The 23,303-nt window shown below is 39.1% G+C and overlaps 1 long non-coding RNA gene across 1 annotated transcript; it reads right to left on the minus strand.

Moving 5' to 3' along the window:
* Window positions 1-285: 285 nt before the first annotated feature.
* On the minus strand, window positions 286-5,729 carry LOC128315622 (uncharacterized). The gene is made up of 3 exons (XR_008298572.1): window positions 5,535-5,729; window positions 4,411-4,618; window positions 286-759 (listed from the first exon to the last, which is right to left on the minus strand). It is a non-coding gene; the product is annotated as an uncharacterized LOC128315622 (long non-coding RNA).
* Between the last annotated feature and the right edge of the window lie 17,574 nt (window positions 5,730-23,303).

Consider the following 23,303-nt stretch of genomic DNA (forward strand, 5'->3'; position numbering starts at 1 on the left):
TGACAGGAAGTAGAAAACAAAGGGGCAGCTGACTCCAGGTCCCATCCTGACCAGCAACAGCTTTTTATCGGCTAATTTTTTAGCATAAAGCTTCTCCTTCAGGAGTTGAAAGCTGAGCTAAAGGAACGCTGGAATGTTCCTTTGTACTGGAAGGCCAAATTCAATTATTTCTATAAATAAAAACTAATTGTTAAAATGCATCAAAGAGCTTACAATTCAAAGTCTCAGTGCACACTTTTCGTCGTAAACTATCTGACTTTCCTCAAGTTTATCCATTTTGTAAACACACATGATCAATATTAGGGTTTGTTCAAAGACACATGTATTTATTTTCAAAGAATAGGAAAAAAAGCAGTGAGGTACAAGGGGGGTTAGGAAAGTTCATTTTGCCCTGGAGAATATTTCAACCTTGCTTTTCACATGGGGCGCCCAGATAGCTTCATGTTCAACCTCAAGGTCACTGTGTGCACACTGCTTTAAGCCAGAAAAGATGATGGCGGCTCCTTGTTTGGGGTCAGGGTTGGGATAGGGTAGGGAGAAATTCTGGCATCCACAGCTGTAGGAAGTGCTTATTCGCTCTTAATTTTGTTTACTTAAGAAGAGAAAAAGAAGTCCACGTATCTCTTTGAAGCCCTGTGGGACTGTTTTCACTGTGAGCACACAGAGAAAGCCCATGATTGTTCCTGGAATGCTGGTCTCACCATTTATTGTCCTTGGATTAAAGCCTGCTTTGCATTTGGGATAAAGATTCATTCATTCCTGTGCCAAGAAATAAAGAATTCTATTGTCTTCCTGCCCAAATTGTTTCAAGACAATCTTTCTCTCTGAGACCGACAAGCCCAGATAGCATCTTGCTTGGCTCTACGATCTGGTCTCCAAAGGAGATGTTGTGCCCTTTTTTTTTGTCAGAGCTTTCTCACCACAATACCGTTACACAGAGCAGACCTGTTTCCCTCAGTACCAGGAGGCTCGCTCCGTTCACAAGGATCCTTGACAACCTCTGCAGATTGCCAACCCAGACTTACTGTAATTCTGCACCACAAGAATGGTTGTGTCACTTCAGTAGACAGAGTGATGATGAGCTCTCAGGGGCTGCTAACTCGATCCACAGGGAGAAATGAGAGTAGCTTTTTTGCATGCTGCGGCATGCTTCATCCCAGAATATTCCTTGATTATTCACAAGAATAAAGGCCAATTTAATTAAAATGAACACAGAAGTGTGAAAAATAAAGGGCAAAGAAATTCTAAGTAAGCTGGGTATCTCTTCAGAGGAAAACCACCCCCGGGATTGCAGCCTAAACCAATTCCTTTTTCATTTCTAACAGAATGTTCTTATTCATTTAGAGGGTTTAATTCCGATCGTCGTGACAGTGGGCACGTCGTCACTTCCACATCTGCCCTCCTAAACCTTCCTCACTCCCCTCAAGCCTTTGCCTGCCGGCAGACCTACTGGCCTCCAACCTGTGAGGGAAAGTTGAGGCTGTCCCCCACCATGTGCCTCTCTCTTTTCCTCCAGTTTCAGGCAAAGGCAGCCTTTTTCCAGGCTACTGCTGGTCCCTACTCTTGTGCTCTTCATCCAAAGGTCTCCTCCAGGAGCTTGTCCCAAGTTATCCCTGCTCTGTATTGTCATATCCTTTTCTCCATGAACCGGTCCATTCTCATATCCTATGAAAATGCTCAAGCCTCTCTTATTTTTTAAAAAAATTCTCTTGGGGGCACCTGGGTGGCTCAGTCAGATAAGTGTCTGACTCTTGGTTTTAGCTCAAGTCCTGGGATTGACCCCCACATTGGGGTCTGCACTAGGCATGGAGACTGCTTGGGATTCTCTCTCTGTCTCTTTCTCTCTCTCTCTCTATGCTCCTTCCCCACCTGCACTGTCTTGCTCTCAAAGTAAATAAATAAGCCTTAAAAAAATTCTCTTAGAGCACCTGGGTGGCTCAGTTGGTTAGGCATCCGACTCTTGACCTCGGCTCAGGTTATTACTGCATGAAGCCTGCTTGGGATTCTCTCTCCCCCTTTCTCTCTGCCTCTCTCTCTCTCTCTCTCTTTCTCTCTTTCAAAATAAATAAACTTAAAAAAAATAAAAACATTCTCTCTTACTTAACCTGTGTCTTTTCCCCCTTCGTCCCAGCTACTTCCCTTTCTCTTCCCTTCCCTTTCCAGATCACATCCTACAAAGGATACTTTATATTTGACATTTTACTTCTAACTACACTTAGCCACTATACTTCCCATGACCGTGGTTTCCTCTTTAAACCTTGAACCTCCCCTACAACAACTTCCCCGTGCCCAGCCCCCAATTCCATGCCGGCCCCTTATTACCATGCCAGGATGGAATAAATGTTCCTCTGAATGAATGAATGAACTCTTACCATTTCTAGTTGGACAAGGGTAACTTACAAATCTCAAGTATTGACAACTGAAGAGTTTTTTCCTAGAAGATAAATCTGCTATGAGAAAGGAACTAAAAGTCATTGGGTTTACCCAATATTTTTAATAATCAAGAATTTGAATTTTCTCTTATTTAGGGTTTGTGGAGTGTTTACTGAATATGAGATAGCACAGAAACATACCCTGCTGTGAGTCAAAATTACAATAGCTCTGTCAGGGTAAGTGCTTTTAATGTTCTTTAGTATTTTGCTTAGAGAACACTTAAGCAATTTGAATTTACAAGTTTTGCAAATGGATTTGTATTTGACTTTTAGGTACTGGCAACACAACTAACTTGAATGTGGGGTGTGCTGTTTTACTTTTCGCGAGCACAAGTTCACTCGCTGGTGGCTGTGAGGAACACATCCTCAGGTCTACCTCCGTAGAATATTTTTGCCTAAAGGTGACAGAGGAAAGACGCATCATACCTACCACCATTTACTGAGCACTTACTCTGGCACATTCTACGTACAACATTTACATATTTACAACATTCACTTAATATTTACAACAATCTCTGGAGGCAAGGGTTCATGTACAAAAGGGGAAACTGAGGCCCTACACATGCCATTCAGTAGAAAGATTCCTGCCCAACTGTGGATTTTTATCAATGTGTTTTGGTGATGTCTTTGTACAGAGTAGGGTGAGGAGGCATAGGTGCTTGCTTGCGGATCCTTGCCAATCCCTGGCCTCTAAGTACCTGGCAATCATCCTGGGTCTTGCTGTACCCAGAAACCTTCATACTTTATAACTACCTGGGATAAAGACTTGGTTGCATCATTCTACTGTGATTCTTTTTTTCCCCCTTTTATTTTATTTTATTTTATTTTATTTTATTTATTTATTTTTGAGAAAGAGAAAGAGAGGGTATAAGTGAGCAAGGGGTAAAGAGAGAGAGAGAGAGAGAAAGAAGGGGGGCTCATCCAAAACGGGGCTCATGCTCACCCAGTGAGGGACTTGAACTCATGAACCGTGAGATAAGACCTGAGCCGAAGTTAGATGCTTAACTGACTGAGCCACCCAGGTGTTCCCATTCTACTGTGATTCTTACATCCCTAGTTTTCATGCTCCCTGACTACCTACGTGTCAGTGTATTTCTTGCGCTCAAATTTAACTCCTCTGAAATTCAACTTGAACCAGATGTTCTTTTCAAGGTCAAATACCAATCTTCCAATCTTATAATCTATGTTAGTAAGTAATTGGAGGAGGGTTAGGGAATCTTTATCTTTCCCATTCATATTGAAAATTATAATGAGTGTGTTCTCGAAACTATGCCATACTGTGCCAGTATTGTTTATCCAAAGGATGGGTCTTAGAATAAATTTCAAAGCATGAAGTGGGAAAGGGTCATGCCACAGTTGGCTGCAAGATATGCAATTTTAGGAAAGTATGAGGCCTTGAGTTGGGAAAAAGCCTCAGATTAGCTAGAATAGTGCTCTCCAATAGAAATATAATATTAGCCCCATAGTTAGATGTTTAATTTAAACCTTTCTAGGGGACACATTGCAAAAAAATAAAAAGAAACTTAATTTTAAAATATACTTAATTTTAAAAATATACTTTAGGCTAATTGATTTAAGATATTATTTAACATATAATCAATATAATAAGTATGAGGTATTTTGTAATTATTTAGTACCAAGTCTTTGAAATCTTGTGTGTATTTTACATACTCCACTAGCCACATTTCAAGAGCTCTATAACTAGACACTACCCTATTGTATAGCACAGCTCTAGAATCCCAGGGTAGAAAGAAAACCCAAAGTTATCAAATCCTACCATTCTTTGAGGGCTGAAACCCATAGAGAGCATCCAGGCTAAGTAGCTGCTTGGCCCCTGAGTGAGCCTATCTAGCCACAGAACTGCTTCCCAACATTGGGATTCTCTGGCCTCTAGCCCGTTTTTGGACTCTGAACCCCCACGTTGAGAGAGAACAAACCTAATACCCCTTTCATAGGAGAACGTTTCAACTACAACTACCTTAAGACGATCAATGTAGTCCCTGGGTTTGTTCTTTCGGTTAAGCTTTCCTAATGTTTTCAACTGCTCTCTGTGTGAAGCAGAGGATTTCCAGAGTCAGAAGGCATGGATGTGATTGTCTCTTAAGTGTTTTCCACCTCGAATCTTCTATGACCCCAAATATTTAGCTGCCAACTTCAAGACTCTGCGTATAGTAGAAGTGAAAACGCTGCAAAGGAAGAAAGAGGCCAAGTAAATTGATGAGTCATGTGTTCCTGTGCACATATTATGGGACCTGGAACCAATTAAAAGGGAAAATTGTGGTGTTTTGGGGTAAGTCCACGCTTCCCCTTGTTATGGTTCTTAACTGCCCGTGTAATGTACTTTTCTCTTTCAGGCTACTATATCTCTTCACCTGGTCCACATATACAAAGCCCACTGCCCCAAATGTCTCAGAAAACAATGAATAAGTAGGCATTTATTAGTGTGAATTCAAGCTAGTGAGTTTCTCTCCCAAGGATACTTGCAATTAAAACCTTATCTCTATAGGTATTAGAGAGGCAAGACACCTTTCTTATCCATTAAATCATTGTTTTAAGCAAAAAATCGTATTTAGGCCTTTGGTTTCTCTTACAGATTTTGAACAAATAACATTACTTAAGCAGAACTTACCTCCTTCCTTCACTTTATCTAGGCCTTTTATCTGTTTATTTAACAGCTGTTAGATTATAAAAGGTCACTATCTCTAGTTTATGGTAGCAGGTTCAGCAGTAAGAACTCAACCAAGAACTTCCAATGGATTTGCCCAAATTCTTCATTGCTACTAGAAAAACAATTCACATTATTACATATACACAAAGATGGAGGGACCCTTAGAGGTGGAAACAGCAATCATATCCTAAAGGAAATAGTTGGCAAATTTTGGCCAAATACATAAAGGATATCCTTTGTTTTTTGCAGAATGGACGAATTCAGGACAATTTAACATATCAATTCAGGGAAGATGTATGAAAGCATTTACTAATGTTGATTATAAATTTTTTTTTCAATAATACAGTCTCCTAAAGAACTTTAAGGGATAACTTGATTTACAAAATACAATTTACCTTTTCAGAAACACATTTTTTCAGTAGACTTAGACCCACCATTAGTACCTATTTGTAAATGTTCTAACATCCCAGAATTAACATTCAGAAGACTCCAGCCAACAAGCTCAACATCAAGAAGTCTGTGAAAAACAGTCCAAGATAGCAGAAACCTAAATAAAGGGAGCTGGAGAATAGTAATGAAAGAGAAGAGATATGATAAAAATAGGATAAAAGGATTCACTCATTTATTCTCCAGCCCTTTTCCAGAAAGAAAAATTAAAAAAAGATGGTGGTAAATAACACTCAGAGATTGTGTTTTCACAAGATGGCCACATCTCCCATTCCACATGCTTTTCTATAATGGGACCTTGTTATGCCCTCATCAATAGGTGGGGTCTAATTCCCCTTCTGCTTGAATGTAGAATGGTATTATGACTCATTTGGAACCCACAGAACTGGGTGGAATACTGTTTACATGACTTTTATTTGTTTGCTTTCTTGAAAACTTAGTGGATACTATATTTACCTTGCATTGCTGCATGATGCGTCCTTTTAATTTTTTTTAAATTAAGCTTTTTAATTTTGATATAACTGTAGAATCACTTATGGTTGTAGGAAACAGTAGGGGGTTCCGGTATACTTTTACCCCTAATGGTAACTGTAAACATCTTGCAAAACTACAGTTCAACATCACAGTGCAATATAGATATTGGCATTGATACGGTCAAGATACAGAACACTCCTCTCACCACAAGGATCATTAATGTTGCCCTTTTACTGTCACATCTATCTCCTTCCCATCCACACCCCCTTCTTGGCCCTTGAAACCACTCATCTGTTCTCCATTTCTATAACTGTGACATTTTGAGGATAGTATATAAATATAATTAAATGGTATATAATCTTTCAGAACTGGCTTTTTTTCACTCAGCATAATTCTCTGGAAATTCTCTCAGAGGACGTTGCAGGTATCAGTAGTTTGTTTCTCTTCATTGCTGTGATGTATTTCATGGTAGGATGCAACACAATTTGTTAACCACTCTGCTGCTGAGGGATATCTGAGTTGTTTGCAGTTTTTGGCCATTATTTTTTTAAGCTTATTTATTTAGCTTGAGAGGGAGAGAGAGGGAGAGAGAGCTCAAGTAGGGGAGGGACAGAGAGAGAGAGAATCCTAAGTAAGCTCCCTGCTATCAGCATGGAGCCCAATGTGGGGTCGATCCCATGAACTGTGAGATCATGACCTGAGCCAAAATTAAGAGCCGGATGCTTAACCAACTGAGCCACCTAGGTACCCCCCAGTTTTTGGCTATTATGAATAAAGCTGCTATGAACATTCATGTACCGCTTTTTGTGTGAACATAGGTTTACACAAATGCCTAGGAATGCAATTGCTAGTATACAGAAATATAATTGCCTTTACATGGGAATTCTGCAGATTTGTTAAATGTACATAGTAGTTCAAACAGTTGGTGTGTGTGTGTGTGTGTGTGCACAAACACGCGTGTGCATGCGTGTATGTGTGTGTGTGCATTTTAGTTTCCCTGGGATTTTCTATGCAGGCAATCATGTTATCTGCAAATAGGGACAATTTTATTTCTTAATTTCTGGTCTGTATACATTTTATTTCCTTGATTGCCCTTTTGCATTGGCTAGAATTTCCAGCATCACGCTGAGCAAGAGTGATGAGAGTGGATATACTTGCCCTGTTTCCAATCTTAGGAGGAAAGTACTCTGTTTTTCCCTATTAAGCCTAATGCTAGCTGTAGGCATTTTGTAGATGTTCTTTATTAATTGAGGAAATTCCTCTTTATTTCTAGTTTTCTGAGAGGTTTTTAAAAACTCTTTTTAATGTTTATTTATTTTTGAGAGACAGAGACAGAGCGTGAGCAGGCAAGGGGCAGAGAGAGAGGGAGACACAGAATCTGAAGCAGGCTCCAGGCTCTGAGCTGTCAGCACAGAGCCAGATGTGGGGCTCGAACTCACAAACCACAGGATCATGACCTGAGCTGAAGTCCGCAGCTTAACCGACTGAGCCACCCAGGTGCCCCATAGTTTTCTAAGAGGTTTTTTTTATATCACAAATAGATGTTGAAGTTTAATATGGTTTTTGCATCAGTTGATATGATCATTTGATATTTCCTCTTCACTTGTTAATATGGTAGGTTACACTGATTGATTTTCCAATATCAAACTAGTCTTGCATTCCCAGAATAAGCTTCACTTGATCATGGTATATAATTACTTTTATATTTTGCTGAATTCTACTTGTTAATATTTTGTTAAGGATTTTTGTCTATTATTCATGAGGCATACTGGTCTATAGTTTGTTTTTTTTTTTTTTAATTCTGTGTTTGTCTATCTGTGTATTTGTCTGTGTTTAATCTGTGCAATACTGTCTCTATTAAACAAATTAGAAGTGTTCATCTCCCTTCTATTTCCTGGAAAAAAGTGTGTAGAATTATGTTAATTCTTCTTTAAACATTTTGTAGAATTCTCCAGTGAAATCATCTAGATCTGGAGATTTTTTTTTTTTATGGGGGAGGGCAGTTTCTAAATTACAACTTTAATTTCCTTACTTATAGGGCTTCAAATTGTCTATTTCATTCTGGGTGAGTTGTGGTGGTTTTTAAGAAATAGTCCATTTCACCTAAGTTGTCAGCTTTACGTGTATAATGTTTGTAGTGTTACATTATTATTCATTACTTTATTATTCTTTTAATATCGCCAATGATATCCCGTTTCATTCCTAGTATTGGTAATTTGTGTGTTCTCTTATTTTTTAAACCAGTCTTGCTACAGGTTTGTTAGTTTTATTGATGTTATCAAAGAACCAGGTCTTTGTTTCATTGACGTTACTATTTTTCTGTTTTTAGTTCCATTGACTTATGCTCTTATCTTTATTATTTCCCTTACAATTGCTTTGGCTTATTTTGCCCTTCTTTTCCTAGATTTTTGAGGTGGGAGCTTAGAATATTGATTTGTGATTTTTCCACTTTTCTATTTTTTTTAATGTTTGTTTATTTTTGAGAAAGAGATAGAGACAATGTGAGCAGAGAAAAGGCAGAGAGAGAGGGACACACACAATCTGAAGCAGGCCTCAGGCTCTGAGCTGTCAGCACAGAGCCAGACGTGGGGCTGCAACTCACAAACTACAAGATCGTGACCTGAGCTGAAGTCAGACGCTTAACCAACTGAATCACCCAGGTACCCCGCGCCACTTTTCTGAAGTATTCATGTAGTGTTATAAAATTCCCTCTCTGCACTGCTTTCACTTTGTCCCATAAGTTTCAATATGTTATTTTTTCAAATTTTCATTCAGTTTAATGTATTCTTTTATTCCCTTGAAAACTCCCTCTTTGATCCAGGGATTATTTCAAGATGTATCGTTAGGTTGCTAGAAGTTTGGAGATTTTCTTGTAATTTTTCTTGTTATTGGTTTCTAGTTTGATGACATTGTAGTTGGAGATCATTTTCTGTATGATTTCAATTATCTGAATTTTTTGAGATTTTCCCTATTGTTCAGGATATGGGTTATCTTTGTGTATGTTCTATGGGCACCTGAAAAATGTATATTCTACTGTTTTGGAGTGGAGTGCTCTATAGCTTTTGATTAGATTCTATTGGTTGATAGTGTTGAGTTCTTCTATATTCTTGCTTTTCTGTCTAGTTGTTCTATTAGTTGCTAAGCAAAGCATGTTGAAATCTCCTACTATAATCGTGGATTTGTCCATTTCTCCTTTCAGTTCTTGCTTCACATAGTTTGCAGCTCTATTCTTTGGTCCATATATATGTACGGTTGCTATGTCTTCTGGGTAGATTAACCTTTTATCATCTTATAGTGCCTTTCTCTGTCTCTGATAATTTCTCCTCTCTGAATTTTACTTGATTTTATACTAATATAGACACTCCTGCTTCTTAATCTTTTTTTTTTTTTTTTTTTTGCTTAATAATTCTATAACATACATTCTTTTACTTTTAACCTGCCCATATGATTATATTTTGAAGTGACTTTCTTGTGATAGCATATGATTGGGTCATGATTCTTGGTACATTCTGTCAATTTCTGTCCTTTATTTGCTGTTTTCATACCATTTGTTTCAGACCATTTAAGGTAATACATTGATATGTTAGGGTACAAGCCTGCCATTTTATTTTTGGTTTTCTGTTTATTCTCTCTGCCCAATCTTTTCTGTTTTCTTTTTCCTGCCTTCCTGTGGGTTACTTGAATATTTTTATAATTCTTTTTTTAGTTACTTATGGTGTTTTTGAGTGTGTCTTTTTGCAGAGCTTTTTTTAGTGATTGTGTTAAGTGTATATATACATAATACACTCTACTGGTGTTAATCAGTTGGAGTTAAGTGTGGAAACTCTACCTCCTTGTAAATCTCTTTACCTTCTGTCATTTATAATTGTCTTAAATATTTCCTCTTTATACATTTAGAACCACACCAAATAGCAGTATAATTTTTGTTTCAACCTTAAAACATAATTTAGAAAACTCAAAAGAAGAAAAGCCTATTGTATTTATGCATATTTTTGCTTACCAGGTTCCTTCTTCCTTTTTGATTCTCCAAAGTTCCCTCTTTTTTTTTTTTTTAAGTTTATTTATTTATTTTGAGAGAGAAAGAAAGCATGAGTGGGGGAAGGGGAGAGAGAGAGGAGAGAGAGAATCCCAAGCAGGCTTCACATTGTCAGAGTGGAATTTGATGCAGGGCTTAAACTCAAAGACAACAAGATCATGACCTGAGCTGAAGTCGGATGTTCAACTGACTGAGCCACCCAGGCACCCCCGAAAGTTCCTTCTTTCATTGTTTCTTATTTAGAGAATTTCTTTTTTTTTTTTTTTTAACATTATGCTCCATTATTATTTTTTAAAAGAATTTCTTTTAGCCATTTTTGTTAGGGTGGGATTGCTATTGATAAATTTTCTTAGTTTTCTTTCATCTGAGAATGTCTTGGTTTGCTCTTCATTCTTGAAGGATATTTTTTTGGATGAAGAATTCTTTTCTTTCAATTTAATTGTTTCTCACTATAGGTAAAATATCATTTTCTCTAACTGCTTTTAAGATTTTTTTCTATGTCTTTAGTTTTCAGATATTTGAATTTGTTGTGTCTTGGTGTGGATTTCTCTGGATTTATCTTATTTAAGATTTGTTTAACTTCTTTAGCTTGTAAATTTAAGTCATTTGTCAAATTTGGAAAATTTTCTGACATTATAAGTACTTTTTTCAGCCCTGTCTGCTTTCTTCTCTATTTCTAGGACTCCAATGACTTCAATGAATATTAAATTTTTTGTTATAGTGCCACAGGTCACTAAGGCTTTGTTCATTTATTTCCAGTCTATTTTCTTTCTGTTATTCAAATTGGGTGATTGCTAATGTTACATTTTCAAATTAATTGATTCTTTTCCTGGTGCCTTCTATTTTATTGCTAAACTTATACACTGAGTTTTGTGCCCAAGTCTTATTGAGAAATAATGGATATACATCATTGTATAAGTTTAAGGCACATAACACGATTGTTTTATTTACATGTATTGTGAAATAATTACCTCAAAAATTCGGCTAACATCCATTTTCTCATATAGCTACAATAAAAAGAAAAAAGAGAAAAAGGAAAAAAATTTTCCTTGTGATGAGAACTCTTAGGATTTATTCTCTTAACAACTTTCCTGTATATCATACAGCAGTGTTAACTCTAGCTCGCATTTAGAACATTACATTCACAGTACTTACTTATCTCATACATTGGATTTTATTTTGATTATTTTACTTCTCCATTCTAAGATGTCCATTTGCTTCTTCTTTATATCTTCTGTTTCTTTGATGAAACTTTTTATTTTTGCATTTGTTTCAAGCATGTTTATAATTGCTCATTGAAACGTTATTATAGCTGCTTTAAAATATTTGTCGGATAATTCTAATACCTCTGTCATCTCCATGTTGGGATCTATTGCTTCTTTTTATTCGCTTCGGGATCTTTCCAGTTCTTGATATGACAAATGATTTGCCACGGAAATCTGGACATTTTGAGCATTATATTATGAGACAATACAATGGTTTGGCAAGTGTAGACCAAGCTGAGTTTCAGCCTTTGCTGTCCCAGGTGCTCTTGGGAAGATACAACCTACATAGTTGTATGCAGTTCCTTGATAATGGCCTCCAAAGACTGCTGCCTTCCCACTGTGTGTGAGGTACAGCGTTGGCCTTGGGCTCATGGCCACTCTCACCAAGGACCTACTCCTGTAATGCCTAGGGCAGACCTGGGGGGAGACAGGATTTGGCTGGTTACAGATTAAATCAGGACTCTTGGCTCACAAATTCCTCTCTTCTCCCGCCAGAAGAAGTCCCCAGTCCCCTCTTCTATCTCTTTGTCATTTCTCCTTGAGATTAGTCACCAGGCCAGTATTAAAGAAAGTAGACAAGCTGGCTGTCTTTCCCAGAATCCTCCCCATTTATAAGAGGTCTAAATGGCGGGGGCTCTTCCGTCCTTGCTGCGTATTTCCTTTGAGACAGCAGCCAGAAGGAGGGGTGGCCGTTGAGGCAGGCAGGGAGAATAATGTTGTTGTTTAACACTGTTCAGCTCAGCAGATGAAAGCCTGCAGGCCCTTGGCTGAAGATAGCACAGAAAGGGACGGACAGAGCCAAACTTCCATCATTCCTCATCAGTGTTTACATCAGCAAGCCCTGGGCACTGCCCTGCTGGCAGCCTGGGTTCAAGTAGCTGTTGGCTCATGAGCCTGACTGGAAAGAGATTCCAGATTTTGGAGGGAGTGGAGGGAAGTAAGAACAACATGTCTTGTTCACTTGGAAGGTATGGAGGCCTCTAGAGAGGCCAGATGGACAGGTCACCTGGCTTCAGGGTGTTGCAGCCTCCCACACCCAGGGGCACACGTGCCAGAACTTCAGATCCGGCGGCGAAAGAGGTTTGACAATTAGGGTATGGTTCAGCTTTCCTACCGCAGCTAGGGAAAACGGGATCCTTCCCATTTATAGGTAAACCAACCAAACCTGGCCTTATCTTGGGTTGTACAGCTAAAAAATAGATTGCGGGGGTAGGAACGTAAGGTAGAAAAGCACTCTTTGGTCCCCTCTTGTGCCCTCCTGGGAACATCCTGACATCCTGGCCAGCCCGGACCAGCATGAGCAGCACTGTGCTTGCCCGTTTGTCCCTTACCCACCAACCAAGCTCCTCTTCAAGAGTCACCAGAATCTAGTAAACCTATTATCCAGGGCTTACATGTGTGGTAGTGGTTATTTAAAGGAAATCATTCCCGTTAAGAGCCAGAATCGTCAGGGAGAAAGTAGCCATGGAGAAGAGCACTTGATTCAGCCTTTCTTTTTTTTTTTTTTTTTAAACATTTATTTATTTTTGAGACAGAGAGAGACAGAGCATGAACAGGGGAGGGTCAGAGAGAGAGGGAGACACAGAATCCGAAACAGGCTCCAGGCTCTGAGCCGTCAGCACAAAGCCCGATGCGGGGCTTGAACTCACAGACCGCGAGATGATGACCTGAGCTGAAGTCGGACGCTTAACCGACTGAACCACCCAGGCGCCCCTGATTCAGCCTTTCAATTCACTACAGAACCTGATGAGATGGAGAAGAAGGAAATGGACATTCATTGGAGGAGACCACTTTAGAAATTTATTTTATTTCATGTTTCTGAAGCCACTTTTTGTAAAAGCATTTATTACACACTACTTGTTAGCAAAGTGTTCTACATACGTTGTCCTATTTAATCTGCACAGCAACCCTCCGAGGTAGGCGCGAGGTGCTGTGGGTTTATGGATGAGTTTAGGGGGGGATGCTTATTTAGCGTCACCAACCCATGACGTGGCATTGGATTTAAACCCGGCGGTTGTCCCCCTGAGCTCTGTTCTCAATCCCTGCACTATCTGCTTCTCATGGTGGAACAGGAGAGACACGAGGGAGTTCTGGGAAGAAGCAGGGAGTGGATTTGATTGGCAAAACGGGTGCGATTTACGTACATTTTCTGCGGTCAGACATGGCTAGGTGCTCAGTACCTCTTTGGGCACCTGTTGATCTAACACTTAGCTATTCTATTAATGTTACAGAAAGCTCGGCTGTAACCACGTCAACGAGATCCCCCAAATTCAGTTTCATGGGGTGTAGGGTCAGCTCATTGCGAGGCTAATGAAATGACCCGGATGAGTCTGCTCATCACCAGCCCTGTTACTCCCCAATTCCCAAATTTATAGGTGAGGTGGTTACACTATTATTATTTGTCCATGTCCTTTATTAATTTGTATGTCCCCTGAGGGTGGGGTTGCTAGTGTTTAGCTCAGTTAAGTCCCTCAGTAATTAAAGAAACTCCGGTTACCTCAATCCCTTCAAGAGGTCCTCAAGTTGAGTTGGTGAAATCAAATTATTTTGTGGTACTCCTTTCACAATAGACACACGTGTCGAGTTATTCACATTGTACACTTTAAACGTCCACAATGGTATATGTCAATTATATCTCAATAAAGCTGGGGAAAAGAAAAAAGGAGAAAAAAAATGTTAGCCATATGATTTTGAGTAAAATTACAAAACAGGTAGGCTCAAGGCTCCCATCGCCTCCTCAAACAGTCAAACTTGTTTTAAGAATCTAAAGCAGTAATTTAGATTTATGTTCTGGGACCCAAATAAAATCTCTGAAGTAGCATTTTTTTTAACCTGTAGGTTCAGAAAATTTTATGCATTGCACATATGGGGGAATTTCATCCTTTGAAATATCCCAAGACTGATAAAGTTTGCTTTAAACCATATACTTAAAGTCTCATGATTTCTAAATTTGGACTGACAGGCATTAAGGCATGATTTAAAGACAAATAAGGAAAAGTTCAGAAGCCCAAGGTAGGCAGACTTGATTTCCACAGTCAGCTTTTCTACTGATTCTGTGACCTTGAATGAACTGGCTTTCAAAGCCTTGGTTTTGTCATAATAAAATGGAAGAAAAAAATAGAACCCATCGTAGGTGGTGGTTGTGAAATTTAATGGAGAAAGTCCGTGCAAAGTATTTCCCGGCATTAGTGTGTTCCATAACTGTAAAATTAGTAGGTGAAATAAATTAGGAGAATTGCCTTGGTTATTTCCATTCAAAGCCTATTTGTGTCCCCTAGGAAGGAGTAGGTGGCACAGGAGGATGGGTGGTTGAAGGAAGCGTTGTGGTCTGTTTGTTGTGGGACAACCACATGGAAAAGCTGCTTCAACAGGTTCCATGAGTCAGTGGTGGAATTGCATAGGTATTGTTATGCCTGAATGAAACTCATTGCTCCCCCTGTCCACATCATAGAGAAAGGTCGATCCTCACATTTTCTCTGAATGACAGTTCTCCCTGTTTCTTAGTTTAGAAACCTGTTCTGTATCATATACTGCTTTTCCAAAGACCACCTGAAATAGTGTACGCTCAGAAAAATCTTTTCTGTCTCTCGGATTTTGTTTCTTGTATCTGGTAGGCAAGCCAATGCTTTAAAATGCTTTAATGCAGGGAAGAACTGATATTTGTAATTCTCAGTGTATTCCCCATTCCCAAGTATTCGCTCTGAAAAGGTGTCCCCCTTGGAGACCTCTTGAAATGTTGGGTCATGTGAAACACAGCATTGATGCTTGTTGAGTGAGTCTGAAGGGTCTAGATATTGTTTTAGCTAGTCAGAGTTGTTGGGGACAGTTGGATTTAATATTGGGTTCTTCAGGTATTGTGTATCCAAATACCTGATATCTACCAGGTGATAGGAGTTATTTGTGGGATCAGGGTGGCTAAGGTGATCTAGATGAAGTGTCAGAAATTTTCCACGCCATTGACAAAGATGGCAGGTCTTGATCTACTGATGGCTTCTGTGTAATGCCCAATATTTCATTGATTTTTATCTATTTCTGGCTGGTTAAATAGATGAGTCTCAACAAAATAGTACAGTATTATAATTTTCGAAGAACGTGGTAGAAATCATGGGGGGTGGGAGGGTGGGTGGGTGATGGGTATTGAGGAGGGCACCTTTTGGGATGAGCACTGGGTGTTGTATGGAAACCAATTTGACAATAAACTTCATATGTTGAAAAAAAATAAACTAAAAAAAAAAAAAAGAAATCATGTGGAGGCTGATAAGAGTAGCATGAAAAATCCAGAACCTTGGGTTGGACAGTCTGTGGCTAGTTAGCTTGTAATGAGGGTGAAGGTGTTTTTGAATGAGATTAATCTTTGAATTTCTAGACTGAATAAAGAAAATTGCTCTCTATAATGTGAGTAGCCCTCATGTAATCAGTTAAAGACCTGAGTAGAACAAAAATACTGACTTCCCTGTGAATAGAGAGAACATTGCCACCTGATTGATAGAGCTGGAACATTGGTCTTTCCAAGCCTTCAGACTTGGATTCTTTTTGGATCTTGGATCTTGAACTTGCCAGCTTTCAAACTGGAACTCACACCATTGACTCTCCTGGTTCTTAGGGCTTTGGTTTTGGACTGGAACTATACATCACCTCTCTTGGGTCTCCAGCCTGTTGATGGCAGATCTTGAACTTCTTAGCCTCTGTAATCACCTGAGCCAATCCCTTATAATAAATCTCTTTCTAAGTAGATATATACATATACCCTATTGGTCCTATCTCTCTGGAGAACCCTAACTAATAATACACTTGGTAAACTAAACATACTTTTGTTTAGCCATGGTATTATGTTCAGGCACTTGATGAGTCATTTAAATTTGCTTTCCCACTTTAAGTAACCACACCCCTAACTCTGACCTGCTGCCTAACTGTGAACTAGGAAAGAGAATATAGATTTATGAAGATATGTTTACACGACTCCCTAATATCCTTTATGTGGATTTATGTGGATTTTTGTTTAAGTTTCTGTTAAAAGGTTTTGTATATGACAAATTATAAATTAGGTCTCCAGCTTGCAAAGTGTAAGTGTGAGAATGTGTTTGATCAAGTTTATGAATAAAGGCTTACAGAATACGTGAAAGACACATTTAATGTGAGAATACTTTACATAAAAGTCTGCTTTTGAGGTCTGAGAATTAGAGTTAAGTCAAGTTAAAAGAAGTCTTTTAAGAGAGGTTGTCAATAATCAGTGTTGATGCTTACCCGGGGACGGAACACGTATTTCAAAAGAAAGGTTTTGGATTCACTCTTCATCATTTGCAGTACCCTCCCCCACCACGCCAATGTGAGGAAAAGGTGGAAGGGAGAGAGAAAAAAGGGGGGGGTAGCAAATGTAGATGGATAATTGAGCATGCTCTGGCCCTGTTGAAATTTCATTTGTGTGCAGGAAAATAAAAGCTGTCTGAAGATACGCATCATACTCCAAGGTCATCAAAGAACAGCAACAACCAGAAATAGCCAGAGCAGCAAAAGGGAGTATATATATTTTTTGTCTCCCTGTCTTCTTTCCTTTCCCTTGCCACCCTTTCTTTATGAAGAAAATGTATCTATTTTTAAAGGTGTATCTTTTTAGAGAGCAGACTGAGGGTTGATGGAGGGAGGTGGGTGGGGGATGGGTTACATGGGTGATGGCCACTAAGGAGGGCACTTGTTGGGATGAGCCCTGGGTGTAGTATGTAAGTGTTGAATCACCGAATTCGACTCCAGAAACCAATATTGCACTGTTTTTGTTTTTGTTTTTTTTTAATATTTATATTTTAGAGAGAGAGAGGGACAGAGAGTGTGTGAGAGAGAGGGAGACACAGAATCCGAAACGGGCTCCAGGATCCGAGCTGTCATCACAGAGCCCAACGCAGGGCTCGAACCCACAAACTGTGAGATCATGACCTGAGCTGAGGTCAGCCACTTAACCGACTGAGTCACCCAGGTGCCCCACACTGTATGTTAACTAACTGGAATTTAAATAAGAATTTGAAAAGCAAAACAAACAAACAAACAAACAAACAAATAAGTAAAATAAAGGTGTATCTTTTACCCATTTATCCCAGAAGCTCCTCTTTGCAATTTCATGGTAAACTTGCAATGGAACATCATCCTGAGTGGAAATATTTCTCAACATCAGGTTAGTTTTGTTTTATATTTTAATGATACATGTGAGCATGCACACATGCTTCACAAGCTTTGGATGTAACTAAAAAATTCTTTTTTGTGTTCTTTAGTAAATTTAGAAAGATTTCTTCACATTGATCTTGTATATTTGTTAGAATCATTCCTTAATGTTTTATTTTATTTGAACTAGAAAATCAAATCATATTCTTAATTATGGGAACTCAACATTCAAAAGACATTAATGGTTCCCAAGTTTATTTATACATTTAACAAAATCTCAATAAATATGTTAATAGATTTGGGAGGGTGGTGTTTGCTGGAAGGAGGGACCCACAAACTGATTTTAAAGTCTATGTGGATGATATGTGGCTATTCTCTGATGATGTTTTTTCCCCAGTGACACACATAAGCAAGAAGCATTTACTTCTCTGACACCATATACTTTGGGAAAAGAGGCCTCCTTCTTAGGAATATTTATGGTTCATAATTTTCCTATATACTTCTATCATCATCCTTGGTGAATTCAACATCTAGGTTAATGATCTCCTCAAAACATATTTGCATCCATCTTCCTCTTCAACCTTAGTAATGTCTAAATGACTATTATTATTAGCCATTAAAGTGGTTTCTCTACTGCCTTATTTTCTCTTCTTTAGTCCTTCATTCTTCACACATCATCTTGAGTATTCCTTTTATATCCCAAACAGATCATATGAATGCGCCTCTTGAAATTTTTACAGGATTATGCTTAATATTACTTACAATAATATTTAATTTTGTGCCTTATTTTAAACAAGCCTTGCAAGGCCTTGAAATTCCAAACGCTCAAATTCACCTGCTGACTCTTAGTGGCTCTCCATTCTCTTGACTTTTTTCTCGTCTTAAATCCCTCTGACATTCTCTGGATTGTGTCATGTTTTCTTCCTGTTTAAAGATCTTTACAATATTTTTTCTCTCTTTCTCACTCTCTCTCTCTGAAATACAGAATATAGTTCCCCAATTTTCCCAATATATTGATAGTAATATAGTTATCGTTCTCATCCTTCAACTTAAATATGAACACTTAGGAAAGAACTTCACTCATCACCCTAATAATACCTTGTTCATTTATTGTTTTATTCTGTTGTAAACTGCTATAAGACAGAGGCACTATATTACTATTTTTCATAAATAACTATATCCTTTAATACTAAGAGGGAATGAAAGATATATATATATACATAGGATATCTGTATCTCCTAAGTTCATATGCTACAATGAAAATAAGCCCCTAATCAAATTCTGTCATATACCTATTATCAATTAGCAAAACCCAAACAAATAAAATCCAAAACAATTTAACATTCAAAAAATAAATAAAAAATAAAGTCTATGTGGAAAAATTATTCTAAAGTTTATGTATAACATTAATATTATTTCTTAATGGGGCACCTGGGTGCCTCAGTCGGTTAAGTGTGTTGGACTGGCTCAGGTCATGATCTTGCAGTGTGTGGGTTCGAGCCCCGTGTGGCGCTCAGTGCTGACAGATCAGAGCTTGGAGCCTACTTCGAATTCTGTGTCTCCCTCTCTGCCCCTCTCCTGCTCATGCTGTATTTCTGTCTCTCTCTCTAAAATAATAAATAAATAAATAAATAAATAAATAAATAATATTTCTTTATTTTATTTTTATTAAAAAATTTTTTTTAATGTTTTATTTTATTTTTTGAGACAGAGAGAGACAGCACGAGTGGGGGAGGAACAAAGAGAGAGGGAGACACAGAATCCGAAGCAAGCTCCAGGCTCCGAGCCATCAGCACAGAGCCCGAGGTGGGGCTCGAACCGACAAACTGTGAGACCACGACCCGAGCCAAAGTCGGATGCCCAACCGACTGAGCCACCCAGGTGCCCCAGAAATAAGTATTTCTTAAGTGTTTATTAATTTTGAGAGAGACAGAGAGCATGCACAAGCATGTGAGTGGGGGAGGGGCAGAGAGACAGGGAGACAGAGAATCCCAAGCAGGCTCCATGCTGTCAATGCAGCGCCCCACGAAGCGCTGGAACTCACAAACTGTGAGATCATGACCTGAGCTGAAATCAGGAGTCCGACACTTAACTGACTGAGCCACCCAGGCGCCCCTCTATAAAAAATTATTAAACATTGGAAAGAAAAACATTTGAAAAGGAAGAATGCTAAGGGAGACTTATTGTATCGGATACGAAAATATATCATGAAGCTACAGCAAATAGTGTTGAGTTTAGTCTCGAGTAAACAGATGAATGAAAAGAACAACAAAGTCCATAAGTAGACCCAAAGATGCCCGGGAATTTAATATTTAACGCAGGTGGCATCTCAAAACAGTGAGGAAAAGATGGATTGTTCAGTCATTGGTGTGGGAAAAATGGCTAGATAGCTGAAACACCAATTATTAGCACGCCTTAGCTGCTATTGGCCCGCTTAGACTACATGTTGCAAGAAAGCAATGACGAGTTCTCACACAGGTGCAAAAAGGAAAAACAATAGGCACAAAAATTCCAACTAGAAGATGCAACATACTTCCACCTCTAACTAGTAACTGATTCCTACCTCTAACTGGTAAAATATAAAAGTGAGATGGACCTTCAGTGATGAGGACCAATTATAGCTAAGACTCATGACTAGAAACAAGTCAAGGTAGGGCCATCAAACCTGTTGCTTAAAGAGCTGGAATGATTAAGGTGCTTCTAAGTCAATACTCTCCTTTGAAAAAGTGCTCAGGGAAAAGAGGCCAAAGGTGTGCCTCTCCCTCTGAAGCCCGATTCCCTCAAGGTTATCTGTCTGGAAAAGAACTGGGCGCATAACTACTGGCACTAAAAGTTCTGTATCCAGTTCCATTGTGTGTGGGGGAGGGGCAGGGGGCGGGTTTTCCACAGAAATCCAAGCAATTCTTGGACACCAGCTGGGTGTCCCAGAATTTAACTCAATTCTGACGCGGTCCATCTGGAGATAGGGTCGGGTTCCATAGGTTAAGGGCTAGTCTCACAAGACTGTCCCCCACACCCCCCACTTCAGTTGCAACTCCATGTTGTTACCTATACTGCTGACCGACTGGCTATAAGTCAGAGGTTCCCATGACTTCCTCCTTGGGTTTGCTCAATGTGCTGGAGTGGCTCGTAAAACTCAGAGAAACATTTTACTTACGAGATTACCAATTTATTATAAAAGGATATTACTCAGGAACTGCCAGATGAATCAGATGCATGGAGCAAGGCTGGGGAGAGGGCTGGAGCTTCTGTTCCCTCTCCAAGTGTGCCACTTTCCCCAAATCGCCACATGGGTACCAACCTGGAAGCCCTCTGAAACCCGTCCTTTTGGATTTTTATGTCGGTTTCATTACACAGACATGGTTGATGAAATCACTGGCCATTGGCGATGGATTCAAGCACCTCCAGCACCAATCTCTTCCCCCGGGAGGGAGGTCAGGGCGGTGGGGTTAAAAGTTCTAATCCTTTAACCACTCAGCTGGTTCTCCTGGCAGCCAGCCTCCCCCACCCTGCATCCTAGTGCTAAACAAAAATCATCTCGTTAACATGAGACAATTTTACTGCATTCATTACTTAGGAAATTCCAAGGGTTTTAGGAGCTCTTTGCCAGCACAGGGAAAAGGCCAAATACATGTTTCTTCTTATTGATCATATCACAGGCACCTAGAGCTAACTGGAATGAGATAGGTAAAAAGCCAAGTATATTTTAAAGAGGCTTGCCCTGTCAGGGGAGCCACTGTTGCACTAAAAGGGATTCTAACTTCTTTGCCGAAAGCCACAAGCTTGGTTAGCACGTTATCTGCCATCCAAGTTCATAAAATGTTTCACTGCATTACATACACAGCCTCCATTCTTTTCCAATAAATTTCCTTGCTTCCCATCGGCAGACCAGAGGCTAATGCCATATATTTTCAGATCTCTCTTATGAGAGCTTTTGCCCCACTCTTAGGACCAATTTCCGTTGTAACTTTAGCTAATTGACATTGTAGTAACAATTTCAGAATTTCAATTGCTTGACACAGACAGGGAAAAGGTTTATGGTTTGAGCATATAACACATTTTATTTTATTTATTTATTTAATTTTTTTTTTTCAACGTTTATTTATTTTTGGGACAGAGAGAGACAGAGCATGAACGGGGGAGGGGCAGAGAGAGAGGGAGACACAGAATCGGAAACGGGCTCCAGGCTCTAAGCCATCAGCCCAGAGCCCGACGCGGGGCTCAAACTCACGGACCGCGAGATCATGACCTGGCTGAAGTCGGATGCTTAACCGACTGCGCCACCCAGGCTCCCCGAGCATATAACACATTTTAAACAACTACAATCCACCGCATCTATTAATGGAACTTTATACCGCTTCTAGTTTCCACATATCAGAAATAATTCTGCACTGGGCATCTTTGTGTGGATATCATTTTGCACATGGGCAAGCATATCTGTAGCTTACATTTCCGGAGATACAGGCATGCTTTAGAGATACTGCCAGTCTGGTTCCTTACCAACGCAATAAAATGAATAGAGCAATAAAGCAAATCAAACAAAAATTTTGGTTTCCCAGTGCATATAAAAGTTATGTTTACACTGTATGGTGGTCTAGTAAGTGTGCAGTAACATTACGTATACAAAGACAATGCACATACCTTAGTTAACAAGCAGTTTATTGCTAAAGATTGCCAACCATCATCTGAACTTTCAGCGAGCTGTAATCACAGATCGCGAATCACCGTAACAAATGCAGTAACAATGAAAAAGTTTGACCTATTGTGAGAATTGCCAAAATGTGACAGAGAGACATGAAATGGACAAATGCTGTTGGAAGAATGGCACTGATAGATTTGCTTGACTCAGGGTTGCCACAAGTCTTCAGTTTATAAAAAAAAAAAAACAAAAAAAACACATTATCTGTGGAGCACAACCAAGTGAGATGCATTAAAGGAAGTCTGCCTGTAGACCTGCTAAGCCAAGGGACAAGCACGTTTTAAAATTTGATACTGACTTGCTAGTTTACCCACCCACCAGCTGCATATGAGACTACCTGTTTCTTCCCACCTGCACAAATGTTATCATTTCTGCTGAATTTTTTCTCACCTGAGAAGTGAAACGTCACTTTTCATCCTTTTAATATATTTTAGAACTATTTGTATTCTTTTTTTTGGCTTATTCCTGTTGGCCCATTTGTGTCCTTGGGCATGTTTTTCTCTTTTAGTGTTTATTTATTTATTTTGAGAGAGAGAGAGAGAGAGAGAGAAAGCAAGAGGGGAGGAGGGACAGAGAGAGACTCCCAAGCAGGCTCCATGCCACGAGCACAGAGCCTGACATGGGACTTGAACTCATGAACCATGCGATCATGACTTGAGCCAAAATCAAGTCAGTTGCCTAACCTACTGAGCCACCCACATGCCCCTGGTGTGTCTTTTTCTTATTGATTTATAAGGACTACTTACATATTCAAGAAAAAGTCATTTCTGATATAAATCAAAAATATTTTTCTAGGTACTTATTTATGTTTGGATGCTGTTCATTGTATTTTTTGCCAAGAAGAATTTCCCCCTTTTTATGTAGTCAAATATCAATTTTGTGTGTGTGTGTGTGTGTGTGTGTGTGTGTGTGTGTGTGTTTGTGATGCCTGAATTATGGTCTCTCTTTACAAAATGCCTTAATCATAAATGAACATATTATTTAAAGAATACAAACAAAATAACCTTTTTTGTTTTCTTCTAGTATTTGTAGTTTTATATTTTGTTTTAAAATTTGTAAAACAGATGAAATTAATTTTGATGTGAGGGGTTAGGGAGGGATACGTTCAATCTCTACTTGGTAACAATAGTGA

The sequence above is a fragment of the Acinonyx jubatus genome, chromosome B2, assembly GCF_027475565.1.
Source record: "Acinonyx jubatus isolate Ajub_Pintada_27869175 chromosome B2, VMU_Ajub_asm_v1.0, whole genome shotgun sequence".
NCBI classification, from domain to species: Eukaryota; Metazoa; Chordata; class Mammalia; order Carnivora; family Felidae; genus Acinonyx; species Acinonyx jubatus.